The 20,126-nt window shown below is 39.6% G+C and overlaps 1 pseudogene; it reads right to left on the bottom strand.

The window, feature by feature from the left end:
* Positions 1–19,693: 19,693 nt before the first annotated feature.
* Positions 19,694–19,823, bottom strand: LOC132501200 (U2 spliceosomal RNA; annotated as a pseudogene).
* Between the last annotated feature and the right edge of the window lie 303 nt (positions 19,824–20,126).

Raw genomic sequence — 20,126 nt, 5'->3', positions numbered from 1 at the left:
TGAGCCTGCGCTCTAGAGCCCGTGAGCCACAACTACTGAGCCCACGTGCAACAACTATGAAGCCTGCGTGCCTAGAGCCTGTGCTCCACAACAAGAGAAGCCAACACAATGAGAAGCCCGCTCACCCAAGGAAGAGTAGCCCCCGCTCGCTGCAACTAGAGAAAGCCCGCGCACAGCAAAGAAAACCCAGTGCAGCCAAAATTAATTAATTAATTAATTAAGAAAAATGTGGCCCCCAGACCAGCTGCATCAGCATCACCAGAGAGCTTGAAAGAAATGCCAGTTCTCAGGCCCCACACCAGATGTACTGACTCAACATTTCTGTGCGCAGAGCCTAGTAACCCATGTCTTAACAAGCCCTCCGGGTTTTCCTATTGTAGATTAAAAGTGGAGACCGCTGGCCTCAGAAAACCTATTTCTAAGTCTTAATTACTTAACTAGGCACAGCTAGAGGGGCTGTGCCTGCCCAGCTCTGCAGAGTGGGGAAGAACTTCAGGAGGTAACAGAGTATGTGGGCACAGATGACTCTCTCCTTTTGGACCTGCAGCAGCAGTAAGTATCTGTCTGAGGAATCAGGATTTTGAATCAATCTACTTCTTGAATATTGGAGGTAATATTAATAGTGTTTTTAGTTAATGAGCCAAGACATTTGACAGGGGCCTGAAAGTTACTAGATAACCAGGCCAGAATAAAACGTAACAGTCACGGTAGGTAGCCAGCAAGGTGTAAGGCTGGATAATGGAGCCAAAAGTTTTTTTGTGTTTTTTTTTTTTTGCTGTACGCGGGCCTCTCACTGTTGTGGCCTCTCCCGTTGCAGAGCACAGGCTCTGGACGCGCAGGCTCAGCGGCCATGGCTCACGGGCCCAGCCGCTCCGCGGCATGTGGGATCTTCCTGGACCGGGGCACGAGCCCGCGTCCCCTGCATCGGCAGGGGGACTCTCAACCACTGCGCCACTAGGGAAACCCTTAACTGTTTTTAATCATGCTTTTAAAGAGAAGGAGTATTTCCCCTTCATTTCACTCTGCTGTTTGTTTTATTGGGAGGAGAGTGCCTTACAAAGGTAAGCGAGGTTGAAGAGCCTCAGTGCTGGTACCTACCACCTGGATGGCCTGACGCAAGTTGCTTAACCTCTGAGACTTATTTTCATCATTTATAAAAATAGATTAATACCTAGTCTTCAGTACTAGTGTCAGGTTAGAGATTCCAGGTAACCCCATTGATCTGCCTTAATGGAGGAGGGCAAAAGATCATCCAAAAAGAATGGCTTTCTCTTTGGCTTGGGAGGCATCATGTGATTCCTATTTTCTTAAAGATTTATCTTCCTAATTCTTTGCTTAAGTGGAGATGAAGATTCCCTTCCATGGTGGGAATGATTCCCTTGTATTGGGGGAACACGTTTGTGGCTGGAGTTTGCCAAGGAGACATGCAAACCTTTTTGCAGATAACTGAGAGTTGGCTGTCAAATTATGGTCAGTTCAAAGGTCATAGGTCATTGGAAATACTGTCTGTGCTGGTTTACGTTCCAGATGGTGGCCCCCGTGTGCCTGATGGAGGGTGAGCAGAGCAGGGGATTGGGAAGTGAGCCTGTGCTCAGGGAATAAGGGGGGCCCAGGTTGGGGGCAGGAGGTGGGCAGAGAGGACACTCTTCTGTGTTGATGGCGGCGGTTCTCATAAAGCAACACCAACGATTACCCCAGAGACACCTTGGGCAAAACACAAGGGTCATTACACCTCCGTTTTCTCGTCTGCAAAATAGTGGTAGAGCCTGTGCCTCACATCTTGTGGTCCTAAGGATTCAATGAGATGGCTCTATGTAGCCAGCCCATAATAGACTGCTTTCTACCAGAGGAGTCTCTCTAAATCCTATTGGCCTTCATTATTTTTCATGTTTCTGTGTCTCCCTGTTTTCTCCCAGAAAAGCACCATTCTCAATCTGAAAAGCATAAGAATAGATGATTTCTACCTGATATGTCCTACTGCAATCTGCCAAGAAGAAGATGTTTTTGTTTCTTGAGGAGAACACAGTGACTGGCTGGTCCTTTCTTTCTTTTTGGGTGAGAGAGGCATGCTAGGTTCTGAGTTCAATCATGAACCCAGAAAATCTCCTGAAGTTTTCAGGCCCTCATTCTGCTCCTGTGTTGAAACAGGGAAAGGACATGTGTTTTGTCTCATTTTCTTAAGAATCTTGTTGAGGGTAACTTGTATTTGTTTGTTTGTTTGTTTTCTTGAAATATGGTACATCAAGGTTTTCCTTGATGGTTATTTTATCAATCCCCATATTTTATCAAGTGCCATATTATTTATACTTTCTGTTATTTCATGCAAAATAGGGACTATGGTGAAATGGCAGCATGGTGATGTGGAAATTATGCACGCTCTCAAGTTCAATAGGCCTAGGTTCAATTGACTCAAGAATCTGTTGGATGCCAGCTGTGTGACTTCAGAGAAATCACTTAACCTCTCTGTCCTTCAATTTCCTTATCTGTAAAAGGAAAATGAATGATGCTATCTCATAGGACTGTTGTCTAGGGTAAAGATAATATATGAAGGGACTTTGAACAAAGTAAGTAGTAAACAAATAATAGCTGTGATTACATCCTAGCCCTAGAAATGATAATATTCATCTGAAAGTTTAACAAAAGTTGTGCTCTTCACAGTAACCCTCTGAGGCACTCTTGTTCTCTTTTTATAGACAAGGAATGGAGGCATGGAGAGGTGATGTACAATAACATGCTCAGAGGTGTGCTTCTAGAGAATGAAAAAACCCAGGATTCAGCCCAGATGTTTTGGGACCCTAAATTTAGGGCTCCTTTTACTCTATCCCAGCTGCCCTCTCATGATGAAAACTTAATTCTCTGTGGTATAATGAGACCCAAAATTGTGAATGCCAAAAACAGACACTTTGCCTGTTCCTCTCTAAAGCACTGATTACCTTCTGCCTCACAGGATAATTACTTATGCATATGCAATAGTTTATCTGTTAGCCTATGCAAAAGAAAAATCAAATCAGAGTCTGACTGTGGGCATTCTTATATTCTCCATAGCATCAGCACAGAGCCTTGGAGCCAGTGGGCTCTCAACATATACTCATTGAATGATATAGAGCTGAGTGGTGGAGACTTATACCCAGCTTTGTGTAATAGTTACACCAGCATGCCAGCCTGTTTCTCTTGTGTGTCTTGCAGAGTTTGTTTTAAAAATAATTTCTTACACCTGTCTCTAGTCCCAAAATGCTTGAGGTGGTTTATTGCTCAAATTAATCTGTACCTGACTTCGCTGACTCACCTGGGGAGAGCAACAAGTTCACACACCGATGTGTATGAAGAGGAGGGAGGGGAGAGGCTTCTTATAATTTAACAAGAGACGGGCACTGACATATCAAAAAAAAACATGTATGCAGGGGCTTCCCTGGTGGCGCAGTGGTTGAGAGTCCACCTGCCGATGCAGGGGACCCAGGTTCGTGCCCTGGTCTGGGAAGATGCCACATGCCGCAGAGCGGCTGGGCCCGTGAACAATGGCCGCTGAGCCTGCGCGTCCGGAGCCTGTGTTCCTCAACGGGAGAGGCCACAGCGGTGAGAGGCCAGCGTACCGCAAAAAACAAAAAACAAAAAAAGTGTATGAAAATGAAATGTTCTGTTTAAATAAATCAATTAACAGAAGTCCATGTTGCAAACGTTTCCAAGCAACGCTCTGACAAAAATTTATGTAGTTGAGGGACTTATCAGATAACAACATCTGAAAGCATTCGTCTGTTCAGCTCAGTCATCCGGTGGTCTCCTCATCCCACCCGATCCTGCACACAAGCAGCTCTGCTCTTAGTAAAGGCTTTAAGCTATAAACGATTCCACACGTACAGTTACAGGGTTGCTTCTGGTCCATTTCATGCTCTCCTTGAGAGTGCAATTAGTCTTAGAACTGACTTAGTGACACCCCAGGAGGAGAACACCAATCAGACATATTCAACCCAGCCAAGGATTCAGTGCAGCAAGAGGGCAAATTTATACTGACAGCTCAGTCTTAGTGGATGTGTTTTCAGAACTAACCAACTCAAGGAATAAATTAGGGTCTCAGTGAGTTTCCTGTGGGGTGGGGTAAAGTGGCTGTCAGGGTCTTATGCTTGGGACTTGGGAGCCATCATTTTCTTTTTCCAGTTAAGCGACTGCTTTTTGGCTGGAGACGCTATTACTTAAGTTCATTGACTGCTCCGTGCCTTGATTTTTTCATTTAGAACAGTGCTTCTCAACTGGGGGCCATTTTGTCCCCTAAAGGACCACATGGCAAGGACTGGAGACATATTTGGTTGTTACCAGCAGGGGAAGGGATGGTGGTGCTACTGGGCTCTAGTGGGTAGAGGTCAAGGAGGCTGCTAAACGTCCCAGACAGCACAGGGTGGGCCCACAACAAAGAATTATCCAGTTCAAAATGTCAGTAGTGCCAAGGAGGAGAAACCCGGCTTTAGGGAAACAACCCCCTCGAATCACCCCCCCTTGAATGGAACATTAGGAGATTTGACTTTTGTAGAAGACTTTGAGATCCTTGGATCAAAGTTGCTGTGTAAGTTTAAAAAAAAAATCGTGTTGCTACAAGTCCCCAGGCCTCAGTGAAGCTTGCTGACAGGGTCTGACTCAGCTCCTTCCCACATTTTAAAGGGTTATCTTTGCTTTCCTTGGGATTTGTCTTTTTTTTAAAGCTTGTTTTTCTTCCTAAGTACTTTATTTTTTTTTATTAATAAATTATTTATGTTTTGGCTGCGTTGGGTCTTCGTTGCTGTGCACAGGCTTTCTCTAGTTGCCGCGAGCAGGGGCTACTCTTCGTTGTGGTGCACGGTTTTCTCATTGCGGTGGCTTCTCTTGTTGCGGAGCACAGGTTCTATGTGCATGGGCTTCAGTAGTTGTGGCACGTGGGCTCAGTAGTTGTGGCTCAAGGGCTCTAGAGCGCAGACTCAGTAGTTGTGGCGCACGGGCTTAGTTGCTCCGCAGCATGTGGGAGCTTCCCGGACCAGGGCTCAAACCCGTGTACCCTGCATTGGCAGGCGGGTTCTTAACCACTGCGCCACCAGGGAAGCCCTTCCTAAGTACTTTAAATTTTAAAGTTTTGGTCCTGAGCCACTTAGTTATCTAAGTTATTTTTGGTTTAGTTCTCAAGAGTCCTAAAGAGAACTTTGCAAACTGGTCTTGGTTCTAGACTAAAGGAGATTATTTTCCTGAGGTCAAGGAACCCGGTAAATCTTTAACAATGATCCTATTACTGGCTGACTCAACAGCTCACCCACAAGTGAAAAAGAGTTAGGTTAATAAGAGCAAAGTGAGTCTTTTCATTGGCCCTTCTCTTTCATTTGCTCCTGGAAAATTCTCTTCAGCGGCCCGTTGAGATTCACACAAATAATGACAAAGAAAGGAAAAAAAAATTTCCAAAGTAGACACTCACAAGAATCGTATTTATTTTTCCTGGAACCATCTAGGAAAAAAAGAAAACAACCAGACAAGACAGTTTTAAACCAAGCCTGCTTCTGATTTAAGTCATTTCCTTTCTGCTAGCCTGTCAAAATTCAGCTGCGTCATATCAGGTCGTTCTGAAAACCAGATTGGTGCATGAGGTATTTTTGGCACTCCCTGGACTTTGGCAGACTCTAGAAAATTTTAAACGTGTCAGAAATCTGGGAGTGGGGGGAATGGAGAAATGGACTTCATTTTCATGGAAAGTTGGTTGTGTGCTTAGGTCGCTGAGAATATTTTCCCTATGAAAAGATGATTTAACGAAGGCTGAAGATGAGGGGGGAATACTTAAACCACTGACAATCAGGCAAAGAAATAGAATTTCTACCGAAGAAAATGTATATTGGCCTAGAAACCTGTATTTCATTATCCAAGGAAGAGTATTCTACCAGACCTGTTAATAATACTTCATTACTATTCAATGAATTCCTGTAGTGGATGGCAAGAGTCATTAAAAAAATATTGTGAGCTGGAGGGCACCACTGGAAAGCACTCATGGAGAACCCACGGAAGCTTCTCTGAGTCAGGACAAGAGCTAGAGAAACAGGCTCCCTACCCACCATTGTTGTGAACTACAACATCCCTCTTAGCTTTACCTTTGACGTGCCTGGGAGTGACATTTCTTTACTTTTCTTCCTCCTACGGTTTGAAGGGGATTTTGGGCGTACAATTGGCTCCTGGCGATGACACTAGCATTATGAATAACGCTCAGGGGCTAGATCTAGGATGCTGAGAGCTGACTGTTGGATTCCCAGAACATTTTGCACAATGATGTCTGGGATGCCAAGTCAGCAGAGTGACTGTCAGAGGAAATGTAGGCAGCAGGAATCCTTTGGAATAAGGCGTTAAAAACTAGATATGTAGACAGAGAATTTTGCTGTAGTATCTTTGTCGTGTTTGCATTGTGGTGTGGTGCTGTTTACCTTGCCATAACTTTGTTATTCTTTATTCGTAGAATTATACAGCTTGAAAAAATATTCTCTTGCTGCTACATAAATGTGATCTCTCTTGGCTTCATTGTAATTCCTGTAATCAGCCATGGGATTGGCAAAAATTCATGACTTATCAAGAAACCAGTAGTCACATCTATGTGCTTGTTTAGATTGTTCTATTCCGTGTAGATGGGAATTAAATTAAAGAAGAAAGTAACTTGATCTGATTGGTAGAATGTTAAGGTAGGAACGAGCTTTCCCTTGTAGGCTGGAGGTGTGAGCAGGGAGGCTTAACTCTTGTAGCAGCAGAGCAGAGATGTGGTTCAGGAGTCCTGGTTGTATCTACAGGGGGGAAAAAAGCCTGCTAATGCTGGGATTTGTTTTTATTGAAGTACAGTTGATTTAAATGTTGTGTTAATTTCTGCTGTACAGCAAAGTGATTCAGTTATACACACACACATATATATATACATACTTTTTTTTAATATTCTTTTCCATTACGGTTTATCACAGGATATTGACTATAGTTCCCTGTGCTGTACAGTAGGACCTTATTGTTTATCCATTCTATATATAATAGTTTGCATCTGCTAATCCCAAACTCCCACTCCATCCTTCTCCCACCCCCCTCCCCCTTGACAACCACAAGTCTGTTCTCTATGTCTGTGAGTCTGTTTCTGTTTCATAGATAAGTTCATTTGTGTTATATTTTAGATTCTACCTATGTGATATCTTATGGTGTTTGTCTTTCTCTTTCTGACTTACTTCACTAAGTATGATAATCTCTAGTTGCATCCATGTTGCTGCAGATGGCATTATTTCATTCTTTTTTTATGGCTGAGTAGTATTCCATTGTGTGTGTTTGTGTGAATACACCACATCTTCTTTATCCATTCGTCTGTTGATGGACATTTAGGTTGTTTCCATGTCTTGGCTATTGAGAATAGTGCTGCTATGAACATAGTGTTGCATGTATCTTTTTGAATTAGTGTTCTGTCCAGATATATGCCCAGGAGTGGAAATGCTGGGTCATATGGAAATTCTTTTATTTTTTTGAGGAACCTCCATACTGTTTTCCATAGTGGCTGTACCAACTTACATCACCGACAGTGTAGGAGGATTCCCTTTTCTCCACACCCTCTCCAGCATTTGTTATTTGTAGACTTTTTAATGATGATCATTCCAACGGGTGCAAGGTGGTATCTCATTGTAGTTTTGATTTTCATTTCTCCAATAACTAGCGATGTTGAGCACCTTTTCATGTGCCTGTTGGCCATCTGTATGTCTTCTTTGAAGAAATGTCTATTTAGTTCTTCTGCCCATTTTTCGATTGGGTTATTTAATTTTTTGCTGGGATTTAAAAAAAATGACCTTTAAAAAAATGTTACTACCAACTTAGGATAACGTTGTCTTAAAGGACCTGATAGAAAATATTTTAGGCTGTAGGCTGTACAGGCTCTGTAGCAACTACTTCACTCTGCCGTTGTAGTGTGAATGCAGCACAGATAGCAAGGAGATGAATGGGTGTGGCTGTGTTCCAATAAAATCTTACTTATGGACCCTGAAATTTGAATTTCATGTAATTTTCACATTTTACAAAATAACATTATTCTTTTGATTTTTGTCAACCATTTAAAGATATAAAAACCATTCTTAGTTTGCAGACTGAGGTGGCACAGCAGACTTGGCATGAGGTCTGTAGTCTGTATACCCCTGGTTTAGAGGGAAACTCGGTGACTTTGGAATTAGATAGACTCAGGTTAAAGATCTGGTCCCACCCACAACTCACAAACTTCTTGGTCTGGCTGTGGGCAGATCACTTTTCTAAGCTTCAATCTCCTCACATGGAAAATGTAGATAGTACAGTCTCTCATTCATGGTTATTATGAGTATAAAAATAACAACATAAGTAAAATGCCTAATACTCTGCTCTCCCTTCACAAATGATAACAAGATAATAAAAACTATTATTGTTGACTGCATGTACCAAAATTCACAGTCACCCACCTTTGCAATATGAACATACCATTGTAGTTTTCTTTAAAGGTAGCATGAGATCCGATTTTCTCAAGTCAGTTACTTTACTTTTATTCTACAAGGATTTTCTTCATCCAAATGCATTTCTGTGGTTTCCTGATGGAGTCTACAGATCCAGACTTAATACGTATGAACCCAGATCTATATATCCTTTCCCACATGAACAGATAAACATTCAAAGCATGTGTTTCTTGAGCCTTCTTAAGTTACTCCAGGGAGAATCTTGTCAGGTTCACACTGCAGTTTAAACCTGAGAGTTGCTATGTTTCTGGTTTGCCTTTCGCATCAGACTTGGCAGGACAAGTCTTTGGTTTCACTTTAGTGCCTTATGTTTGTGACAGAGCAAGAGATAACCATGAGAAGAGTGTTTGCCTGGCTTTTGCTAGATAATGTAAATGGAAGAAACTTTTTTCAGAATAAGTCGTCACATCTAATTCAAGGTACAAGCATTTCTCCAACCCCATAATTTGGGAAAATATCTTCCCAAGAGAACTTCCAGCCTCAAAGTCTACATTCGGCTGAACCCAGACACTTAAGTAGACTTTCCATTTGAAAGAAGTACCTTTGTTTCTCCATCTCTTCTGACAGTACCCAATCAAAATCTGAAGAATGGTATGCCCTATGGGGCCAGCATTAGGGTAAGACATAGGGCACTCGCCTTGGGGGCAAAATTTAAGGGGTGTCAAAAAAACTTAGTCATTAAGATAAATGATATTTTAATGCAGTATTTAAAAAAAATTAAAATCCATTTGAACAAAATCCAACTGAACAAAATTTCAAAATTTTACCTAGGGCTTTCCTGGTGGCGCAGTGGTTGAGAGTCCACCTGCCGATGCAGGGAACACGGGTTCGTACCCCGGTCCGGGAAGATCCCACATGCTGCAGAGTGGCTGGGCCCGTGAACCATGGCCGCTGACCCTGGGCGTCCAGAGCCTGTGCTCCACAACGGGAGAGGCCACAACAGTGAGAGGCCCGCGTACCGCAAAAAAAAAAAAAAAAAAAAAAAAAAAAAAAAAAAAATTTAGCTAAAGACAGGCTCAGGAACAGTGCTGGCCAAAACATATTTGAGTTTAAGGCAAAAGAAAAATTCAGTAATACTGATCCAATAAATCCTATTTAGACCCCTTCATAAATATTTCTCCCCTAGAGGCCGTGCTCAAAGTTATTACTGTAATTAAAAACATTCGCTTAGAAACAGTTGGTTCTGTTGCACTGTTTTCCTTTCTTCACTGCTTAATCTCTCTCTCTACATTCTCTTCTCGGACTGTTTTTTCTCTCCTTTTTATTTTGTTATCACTCACATTTCTGTTTGCTACTTTCTTTATACACATTAGCTTTGACCCATTTACTCTTCCTCAGTTTTTGCAAGGAAAATGATCAAAGGGCTCTTTCATTTATAATGACTGAGTGGTTTCCTATCAGTCAATACTAAGTCTCAGGCAAAATGCCTTTCGTCGATGGTGGTATATGTCCTCTTGGCTTGAAGCCACCATGGTGACCTCTTTAACAATTCTCATGGTTCCCTGGGGTATGAAAGTCCAATCTGGGAAACTCTGAGCTACATGAAAGCTGATAAACCATAATAAGGTCTAAGGATTTCCCTTTATTCTATCGGTGGCAATCTTAGAGTGAGTGTTCATGAATGCAGGGGGCCACTCCTCCGTGATTCCTGACAGTTTCCAGCACATTCTTTAGAGAGGAGTTTGAAGTAAGCACCATGTGGCTGTGTCGGACCATTAATTTGGCAGCATCTGGCATTTATAATCTGAGCAAAAGCTCCCTTCCTCTTTCTTAATCTTTATCCCAGATGAGAGCATGGCTCAGGACCAAGAAAGTTTTCAGTTTTTCTTCCCAGGAAAGCTAAGCCAGATGCACAGAATGCCACAGGGAGGCGACCATGGGAAGAGGGGTCAGAATTGTCATCTATTCCATGCAGTAGCTAGAGCACCATGGGGACACCACCTCTGATGAACATTTTAAATGCAGGCAATTACAGGGACACCGATTTAACCTAGCCCTGTGAGTTTATAGCAGATTATCAGACAGAATCATGATTTGGGGATATTTTTGCTAGTCCCCAGTGTTTAAAAAATGCTTTAGCTCCTCTGTTGCCCAAGAGTATATATAAGTGATAGTTCCTTTAGTCCAGAAGTTTAAGCTCTAAAACAATAAAATAAACATGTCACATATTTATGCACATATTATCCAAACACACACCAAGTACTTTTTGTGGTCGGTTTGAAGTTTTGATTCTGGGTTTCTGTATTTATTTATTTTTCTTTTAAGAAACAATGTGAATATCCTGTGTTAGGGTGGGAGTTGGGGGAGGTGACTTTTTCCAGATGATGGGAGAAATTGAATTTAGTTCCTCCGGGCTTGGAAAGCTTCCGCCATTCAGTAGAATTCGAGATGAGCTTGAACAAGGTCAAAAAAAAGGGAGTTCTCTGAGGAGATAAGGGATGCCTTTTCAGCTGGATGAGAACAGAGGCCAATCCAAGGGAAGTAGAGAGTTGTGTTCTTAAACTTGAACGCTCATCAGCGTTGCCTGGAGAGATCCTTAATGCATCACTGGGCCCCACCCTCGGAGTTTCTGATTCAGCAGGTCCAGGTGAAGCTCGAGCACTTGCAGTTTTAACAAGATCCCAGGTGATGCTGTTGCTGCTGGTCCAGGGACCACACTTTGAGAACGACTAGTATTGAGTAAAAGTTTATCTTAACTGGATCATAGACTCCACTGGGAATCTGAAGAAAACTGTTAGAGTCCCCCTGGAAAACTGTACAAACAAAAATGTGAAATTTTGGGTCTAGTTTCAGGATTCAGTGATCCAGATTTAGGATACCCCTTAGGTATTGTTGACTGAAAAAAAAATGCACAACCTAAAAGTTGAGAGTCATGTTTTACTTGGCAGACAAAACTCAGAACTTAAGCCTGGGACACAGCATCTCAGGTAATTCTGAGAGACTGTTCCGAAGAAGCAAGGGGGGAGCCAGGATATATAAGAGTTTTTGCAACAAAAGACCAGGTAGTTGGAATCAAAAGATTACTGTCAATTAAAGAAAACCAGATATATTAAGTTAGGGAATTTAGCCCTTTTCTTTGTATGGGAAGATGCAAAACTTGGGCTCACTGCAATCATTCCTTTGACATGCACCTCAGCTATCTGGGGCCAGTATCCTATGTTCTTTCATCCTGAGTTCCCTCAGGGCTCATCATCTGGGCGGCTGTAATGTGATGGCTTGATGGCTGCAACAGCCTTTGTTTACGGATATGGCAGGTGACATTTTGTATTCACAGTATTGCTCCATTTGAAATGGCCCACACTATCCCCAACTCCATGATTCTTCAATTAGGGATTTCATTCATCCATTCCACCAAACCTTGAAAGATGTGATGCGATGCTGATTTTAGGGATGACTTGATTAAAGCCTCTGGATTTAACTAACATTCTTGAAGACAGAAAGTGTTTTGTAGAAAAAAATCATTTCCAAAAACCCCAATATTTATGACTCTGTGTAAATGTTTTTACAAAGTTTGTTCTGGTGCCCTGAAGGTACTCAATTCATTTTTTAAATAATTTGAATAAAACTATAACTCTCCTCTAAAGAAAGTTGACCTTGAAAGGATGAAGAAAAACTGCAGCATTTATGAAAAATGTTGAGCATGTGCATTATTAGTGTTGAGTGCCAGTTCCAAGTAATTACTGAAGGAAGAGAGATTTCCAGCAAGTAAGATAAAGGAAAGATAATTCTGAATTTTGTCAACCACAGACCATGGTGCAAGGAGAGAGAGCACAGCAAACTGCAAAAAGACATGTGTTTTTTGGTCAGAAGACTTAATCTTGGATCGAGGCACTGACGTTTACTAGTTTGGTAATCCTGCAAAAGCTATGCCCTTCTGGAACCTCAGCTTCCTTTTCTGTAAAATGAGTGTATTATCTATCTCACAGGTTTTTGTGAAGCTAAGATATACTTGTTAACTTGCCTAGCATAGAGGAGCCTCAATAAATATCCTACGGGGTGTAAATTTTCCCACACTCAGTGTTATACCGTTTGATCCTTTTAGGTGGTACTTTGCTCATACTTGGGTGGTTTCCTCACTTGCATGCATTCATCAGAATTCTACTGAATTCTCAAAGGGGACTCTGCAGCTCTCTGGAGTTCTCTCTCCATGCAGCTGTCCTCTCTCTGGTACTTGGTCCTGTGAACCCTGACCACTTTTGTCTCTCAAGACTTTCTTACATCTCAACTTGGGGAGTCTCCTGGGCTCTGCTTGAGTCCCCCCTCTACTTCTCCAGGTAGAAATTCTCTCAAAGCAGTAAGCTGGGCCAGTTGTAGGGCTCTCCTCTCAGGGGTCACTTTCCTTCAATGCCTGGTGTTCAGTGTTTTGAAACCATTGTTTCATATATTTTGTCCATTTTTTGGTCCATTGTTTCAGGCAGTAGAGTGTCTTGTCTCTGTTACTCCATCTTGGCTGGAAGTAAAGATTCATTATTTTTTTAAATTTGTTTTTCCTTTTTTCTTTTGAAATCTTTTATATAAACATAAGAGCATTTAAAATACATATGTACATTTTTAATAATAAAACACCCTTTCACATATCAACCAAGTTATAAATGAATACATTTAGAGTATATTAGAATTTTTCTCTAGGCCTCTCCCAAATTCTGTTCCTTTCTTTTCTCCCCCCAAAAAAAATTCCTCTGAATTTTATGTCTATTATTCACTTTTTAAAAAATATCTTTGCCACTCATGTGTGCATGCTTAAATAATATTTTTTAGGCTTGCCTGTTTTTGTATTTTCTATCAATGAAACCATAGTGTATGTATAATTTTATGACTTGCTTCTTTTATTCTACATTATAATTTTGCTATTCACTCATGTAGATGTAGTTCCTTCATTTTCATTGGTTGTATTTATGTTTTATTTACCGTTCTGTGGTTTATATACTTTTGGGTTGTTTTAAGTTTGGAGCTAGTGAGAACAATCTGCTTTGATTATTCTTATATTTGTACCCAGGTGCTCAGGAACATGAGTTGATCGAGGATATATATGTTGGAGAGTAATTACTGAAATTGCAGTGTATGTACAAGTTTAATAGTGATGAAACATTGTTTTCCAAAGCAGTCATTCCCATTTATACCCCCAACAAAGTATATAAGAATTCTCACTGATTCACTTCTTCACTGATTCACTTCTTCTACACTTTATATTACCACAGTTCTTAAATTTTGCAAAACAGGTGGGTGTTTAATGGTATCTTATTATGATTTTCATTTGCATTTCTCTAATTACTAATGAAGTTGAGTATTTTTAATGTGTTTGTCATTTGGTTTCTTCTTTAGTAATATCTATCATCTATCTACCTATCTATCTTTGCTCAGCTTTATCTTGTTTTTTCTCATTTTATTTATCAATTCAGTGGTGTTCTTAGTATATTCTGAATGCTAGTCTTTTGTGCTAATATGTGTTGCAAATACCTCTTTACAGTTTGCTTTTTTACTCCCTTTCATGATAGCATTTGAGGAATTCTTAATTTCAATGTAACTGGATTTATTAACTTTTCCTTTAAAATTGTCCATTAAAGAAAATCTTTTAAAAAATCCTTTAATACCCTCAAGGTCACAGAGATATTCTCCTTTGTGATATTCTTAACGCTTTATTTTTTGCCTTTCACATTTAGATCTGTTCTCCACTTGAAACTGGTTCAGTGGTACATTGAACTGCACAATCACTCTGCACTAAACTGCAATAGTGACTCTATCATTTATCAAATGATTGTCTATGTCTCCATTCTCTTCCACAGTTTGTCTATTCCTGTGCCCAAACCACATTGTCTTAATTACAATAACTTTACAGTAAACTTGATAATTGGTAGGGCAATTCCCTACCTTCTTCTTTCTCAAGAATTGACGCTTTCACAATAATAAGTCCTCTAATCCAGGAATATGATGTGCATGTCAATTTATTTAGGCCATCTTTAATATGTAGTAAAATGTTTATGGCTTTCTCCATAAAAGTTTTCCACATCTTCTGTTAGCTCTATCTTAGGTACATTTTCAAAATATTACTGGAAATGACATTTTTAAAAGTTCATTTTATCTATTTGTTGCAGGTTTATGAAAATGCAACTCATTTTTATATGTTAACTGTATATTCAGCTGTACTGCTAAGCTCTAGTTAATTTTAGTAATTTACCCATAGATTCTTTTGCATTTCCTGTGTGTACATCTATGCCATCTATAATAATGATAGTTTTGTTTCTCCCTTTGAAACTCTATGCTTTTACTTGTCCTCTTGAATTACTGCACTGACTAGAATTTTCAGCATAATATTGAACACAAGTGGTGATAATGAGCACCCTTATCTTAATTCCCAATCTCAAAGAAAATATTTACAACATTTCACTGTTAAATATATTAACCCAAGAATTTTTGGGGACATTGTTTCTTCAGTACTTTGACTATTATTTCACTGTCTTCTGGCTTTTTGAAAAAAATAATTTTATTTATTTATTTTTATTTCTGGCTGCATTGGGTCTTTGTTGCCATGCGCGGGCTTTTCTCTGGTTGTGGCGAGCAGGGGCTACTCTCCATTGCGGTGTGCAGGCTTCTCATTGTGGTGGCTTCTCTTGCTGCAGAGCACAAGCGTGGGCTTCAGTAGTTGTGGCACTTGGGCTAAGTAGTCATGGCTCGTGGGCTCTAGAGCGCAGGCTTAGTAGTTGTGGCGCACGGGCTTGGTTGCTCCACGGCATGTGGGATCTTCCTGGAGCAGGGCTCAAACCCGTATCCCCTGCATTGGCAGGCGGATTCTTAACCACTGCGGCACCAGGGAAGCCCCTGGCTTTTTTTGGAAAGATGAACAGCTATGTGTCTGTCTAATTTTTCAATCCTCTGACCACTATTAAAATCCTCTCTGACTTTAGTCTTCTACAGTTTTACTATGAATCATCTGGTTGTAGATTTCTTTTGATTTATGCTGCTTGGATTTGTAAGACTTCTTGAGTCTCTGAGTGCTGTATTTTAAGAAAATTTTAACTGTTCTGTCATCAAATATTTTCTCTGCCAAATTCTCTCTCTTATCTCTTTCTGGAAATCAAATTAGATTTATGTTAGTTTTTCTCACTCTACTCTTATAACTTCTTGTAAATTCACTATCACCGTTATCCTGTTTCTTTTTGATGACTCCTGAATAATTTTTCAAATCTATTCCTGTTCACTAATTCTCTTTTTGATTATATGTTAAAATCTATCCATTTTGTTTTCTAAAGAATATTATATTCTTGGAACTTCCCTGGTGGTCCATTGGTTGAGACTTCACCTTCCAATGCAGGCGGTGCGGGTTTGATCCCTGGCTGGGGAGCTGGGATCCCACATGCCTCATGGCCAAAAAGCCAAAACATAAAACAGAAACAGTATTGTAACAAATTCAATAAAGACTTTAAAAATGGTCCACATCAAAAAAAATCTTAAAAAAATATTATATTCTTAATTTTTAGAAGGCCTATTTATTCACTTTTAAATATGCTTGTTCCTCTTAAAGAGTTTCTTTTTCCATGCACATATTTTCATAGTTGCCTTGTGGTTTTTTTTTTATTTGAAGAAATAGACAACCTACGTTGGATCTTGCTGCTTATTCAATCTGTCAATCTCTGACTTCTGTGTTGTTTAGATTATTTATATTTAATGTAGCTAGTAGTATGATTGAATTTAAATCTAACATCTTGCTACTGTTTTCCATCAGTTCCTTGTTCTCTTTCCCCTCTTTTACCACCTTCTTTTGGATTGTGTCACATATTACTGATTTCATTTTATTACTACCATTTGTGTTATTAGTTGCATCTCTTTAATTTTTTAGTGGTTGCTCTAGGCTTTACAATATCCATCTTTAACTTATCACAGTTTACCTTCAACTAAGATTATATTACTTCCTATATAGTGTAATAATCTTACAGTGCTATGCTTCAAAATGTTTTTCTTTTAGAATCAATTTAAAAAAAAATTTTATTGGAGTACAGTTGGTTTACAATGTTGTGTTAGTTTCAGGTGTACAGAAAAGTGATTCAGTTATACACACATATATATATTTTTTTCATTCTTTTTCAGATTCTTTTCTCATATAGGTTATCACAGAATATTGAGTAGAGTTCCCTGTGCTATACAGTAGGTCCTTGTTGGTTATCTGTCTTATATATAGTGGTGTGTGTATGTTAATACCAAGCTTCTGATTTATCCCTCCCCTCCACATTTCCCCTTTGGTAACCATAAGTTTGTTTTCGATATCTGTAAGTCTGTTTCTGTTTTGTAAATAAGTTCATTTGTATCATTTTTTTAAAAAAATTAGATTTCACATATGAATGATATCATAAGGTATTTGTCTTTCTCTGACTTACTACACTTAGTATGATAATCTCCAGGTTCATCCATGTTGCTGCAAAGGGCATTATTTCATTCTTATACTTCAAATTCTTTCCTCCCAATTTTGGTAGGATGTTGGTTATACATTTTAATTCTACATGTTATAAAATGCACAATACATCATCATTTTTGCTTTAGATAGTCAGTTTTTTTTCTTTTTTAAAAAGAGCTTACAAATAAGATAAAGTCTCTTTAAATTGACCGTTTTAAAAATTTTTTGGTGCTTTTTATTGATTTGTGTAGGTTTTAAAACTACCACCTAATATCGTATATCTTCTTCCTGAAGAATGTTCTTTAACATTTCTTGTAGTTCAGGTCTTCTGGCAGTGAATTATCTCAGTTTTTATTGTCTGAAAGAAGTCTCTATTTTTCTTTCATTTTTGAAATAGATTTTCACTGGGTATAAAATTCTGGGTTGCTTCTGGGTTTTGTTCTGCTTTATGTAATGTTTCCTGTTTTCTCTTCTTGCCTTCAGTGTTTTCTTGCTTTTTGGTTTTCAGCAGTTTGTTTATGATATGTCTAAGTGTGTGTGTGGTGTTGGTATTTATCCTACTTGGGATTCTTGGAGGTTAGCTATCATCATCATTGTTATTATTATCATCATTACTCTGTTCTCTTCCTTCTTTTTTATTTTTTTTGGCCATGTCATGTGGCTTGTGGGAGCTTAGTTCCCCAACCAGGGATCAAACCTGTGCCCCCTGCAGTAGAAGCATGGAGTCCTAACCACTGGACCACCAGAGAATTCCTGTTCTCTTCCTTCTGAGACTAGTTACATATATGTTAGACTGATTCTGTCCCACAGTTCTTGGGTGCTCTATTATATTTTTTTCACTCTTTTTTTTCTATTTGTGTTTCCGTTTGTATAATTTCTGTTGGCCTATCTTTATGTTTGCTAAATCTTTCTTTAGTTTTATTGATTCTGCTAATAAGTCAATCAAAAGATTTTTTCATCTCTATTACTTTTTTAAATTTCTAGCATTTCCACTGGACTCTATAGTTTCTACTTCTCTGCTAAAATTCCCCCATATATTCATGCATGTTATAGACCTTTTCCACCCAGTCCTTTAACATATTAATTCTAGTTATTTTGACATCCCTGACTAAGGGCTCCAACATCTGGGTCATCTCTGAGTCTGCTTCTGTTGATTCCCTAATCTCTTGACAATGGGTAGTTTCTTCCTTTGTCTTTCTGTGTAACTCAAATATTTGATTGAATGTCAGACATTACGTATTGAAGAACTGTAGACACTGAGACATGTATAGTCCTTATGTCTGGAAATAGGCATGCTGCTTCTTCAGTCAGGCCATTAGTGTGGGGCACTGGGTCCATCTAGTCACAGGTTGAACTAAACTTGGATTTTGTTGTTGTTGTTGTTGTTGTTATCATCTTCAGTGCGATACAAAATTGAAATTCAGCCAGCAGTGGGTTATGGTTACCTTACGCTCAGCATGTGACCTGGCAGTGTTCCTGCTCTACCCATAGCTTCCAGTAGTCCCTTAACATTTACACTGAAGAGGAAGTCTCTTTTTTTTCAGTGGAAGACTGTTATCGATAGTTACTAATGGTAGGCTCCTGGTGGTAGTGGTGGGGACAAAGGTGGTTATCAGTTATCCTGATCCAGCCATAGTCTTAGGCAAGCCTGTGACCCTGGAACTCAGAGGGTGGAACTTTCTCTGCAATTCTGCCCATATTCCCCCATGGTAGCCAAACTCTGCATTGTATTTATGGTAGTCTTACCCCTTCTCCAGTGGTAGCAGACCTCTAGTTTATATCAGTACAGGAATCTGAGCCCAAGAGGTATTCCTGTGCTTTCCCCAGACGCAGAGGGCTTTTATTTCTACCCTTCCTTCAAGCAGTAGATCATTCATAAAGTTTTGCTGCCCCTAACAAGTGGTACAAAGCTTTTGCTCCAAAGAAAGAAGGATCTAGGGAAGCAGGCAGTCTTTTATGCATTTTTCCTCCCGCATCAGTCAATTACCATTGCACATCAGCAGGGACTTTCTCGAGTCTTCTGCCCTATGCTTAGTTTTGACCTAGTAGAAGCCTGCAGAAAAGAACTTGCAAGTGAGTGCAGATTCTCTTTGTGTCAGGGACTCCCAGTTATTCTAAACTGATTCATCAGCCTGTACTGATTTTAAGAATTTATTAAGCAATATTAGCTGATTTCTTCTTATCCAACTTTATAGCAATGACTTCTTCTACTCACGCCCTCTCAAAGGCAAAAGTCCCACTTCTCTGCAGAGGGGATTGTCACTCTGTGGAATTCAATTTACTTGGTTGTCCTGTGACCTCATCTCTCTCGTGAGTTCTAGAAAAGTTATAATTTTACTGATTATACAATTTTTTCTTGTAGTTAGAATGGGAGCAAACTTGTCTAGCAGGTTTTTACATCCTAAGCACAAGCAGAACCCTCTCACCTTTCTTCCTTTCTTTTTTTTTTGAGTTTTAGCTCCTTTTATTTACTTTAGGTTTTTTTTGTTTTTAAAAAACAGCTTTATTGAGATATATTTCACATACCATAAAATTCATCCATTTAAATTATACAACTCATTAGTTTTTAGTATATTCACAGAGTTGTGCAACCATCACCAAAATCAATTTTATAACATTTCATCATCCCAAAAAGAAACCCTGGACCATTTAGCAGCCGCTCACCATTTCCCCCTAACCCATCCAGCCCCTAGCAACCACTAACCTACTTTCTGTCAATGGATTTGCCTATTCTGGACATTTCACATAAATAAAACCATACAGTACGTGGCTGTCTGTGGCTGGCTTCTTTCACTTAGCATAATGTTTTCAAGGTTCATTCATGAGGTAGCATGTATCAGTACTTCATTCCTTTCTAATAATATATTATCCTTGGATAGAGGACATATCAGATATTAAACTGATATGAGCAGATACTACTTTTGATCTTAGCCAAAAGACCGAGAAGCGATTCACCTTTCTTTAAACATATTAAATGTGGTCGTTTTATAATTCATGTCTGATAATGTAGCAGTCAAGTTTCAAACAACAACCATAAATCCCTTGCTAGGAAATACATACACACCCACACAAACACACACACAGATCTGTTACAGGGAATTGGCTTATGCAATTTGGAGAGCTAAGTAGTGTCTGCAAGGCTGTGGTTTCTACTTTTGAATCTGGAGCTTTAAGTCTACAGGGCAGGAACAGAAGATCATAAGCAGGCTGGAATTCACCAGCATGGGCTAGAATCCTAGAGGGTAGATGGATAC

Source organism: Mesoplodon densirostris, chromosome 1 (genome assembly GCF_025265405.1).
Source record: "Mesoplodon densirostris isolate mMesDen1 chromosome 1, mMesDen1 primary haplotype, whole genome shotgun sequence".
Lineage (NCBI taxonomy): Eukaryota > Metazoa > Chordata > Mammalia > Artiodactyla > Ziphiidae > Mesoplodon > Mesoplodon densirostris.
Note: the sequence above shows the minus strand (reverse complement) of the source record. Positions and strands in the feature narration are given on the sequence as shown.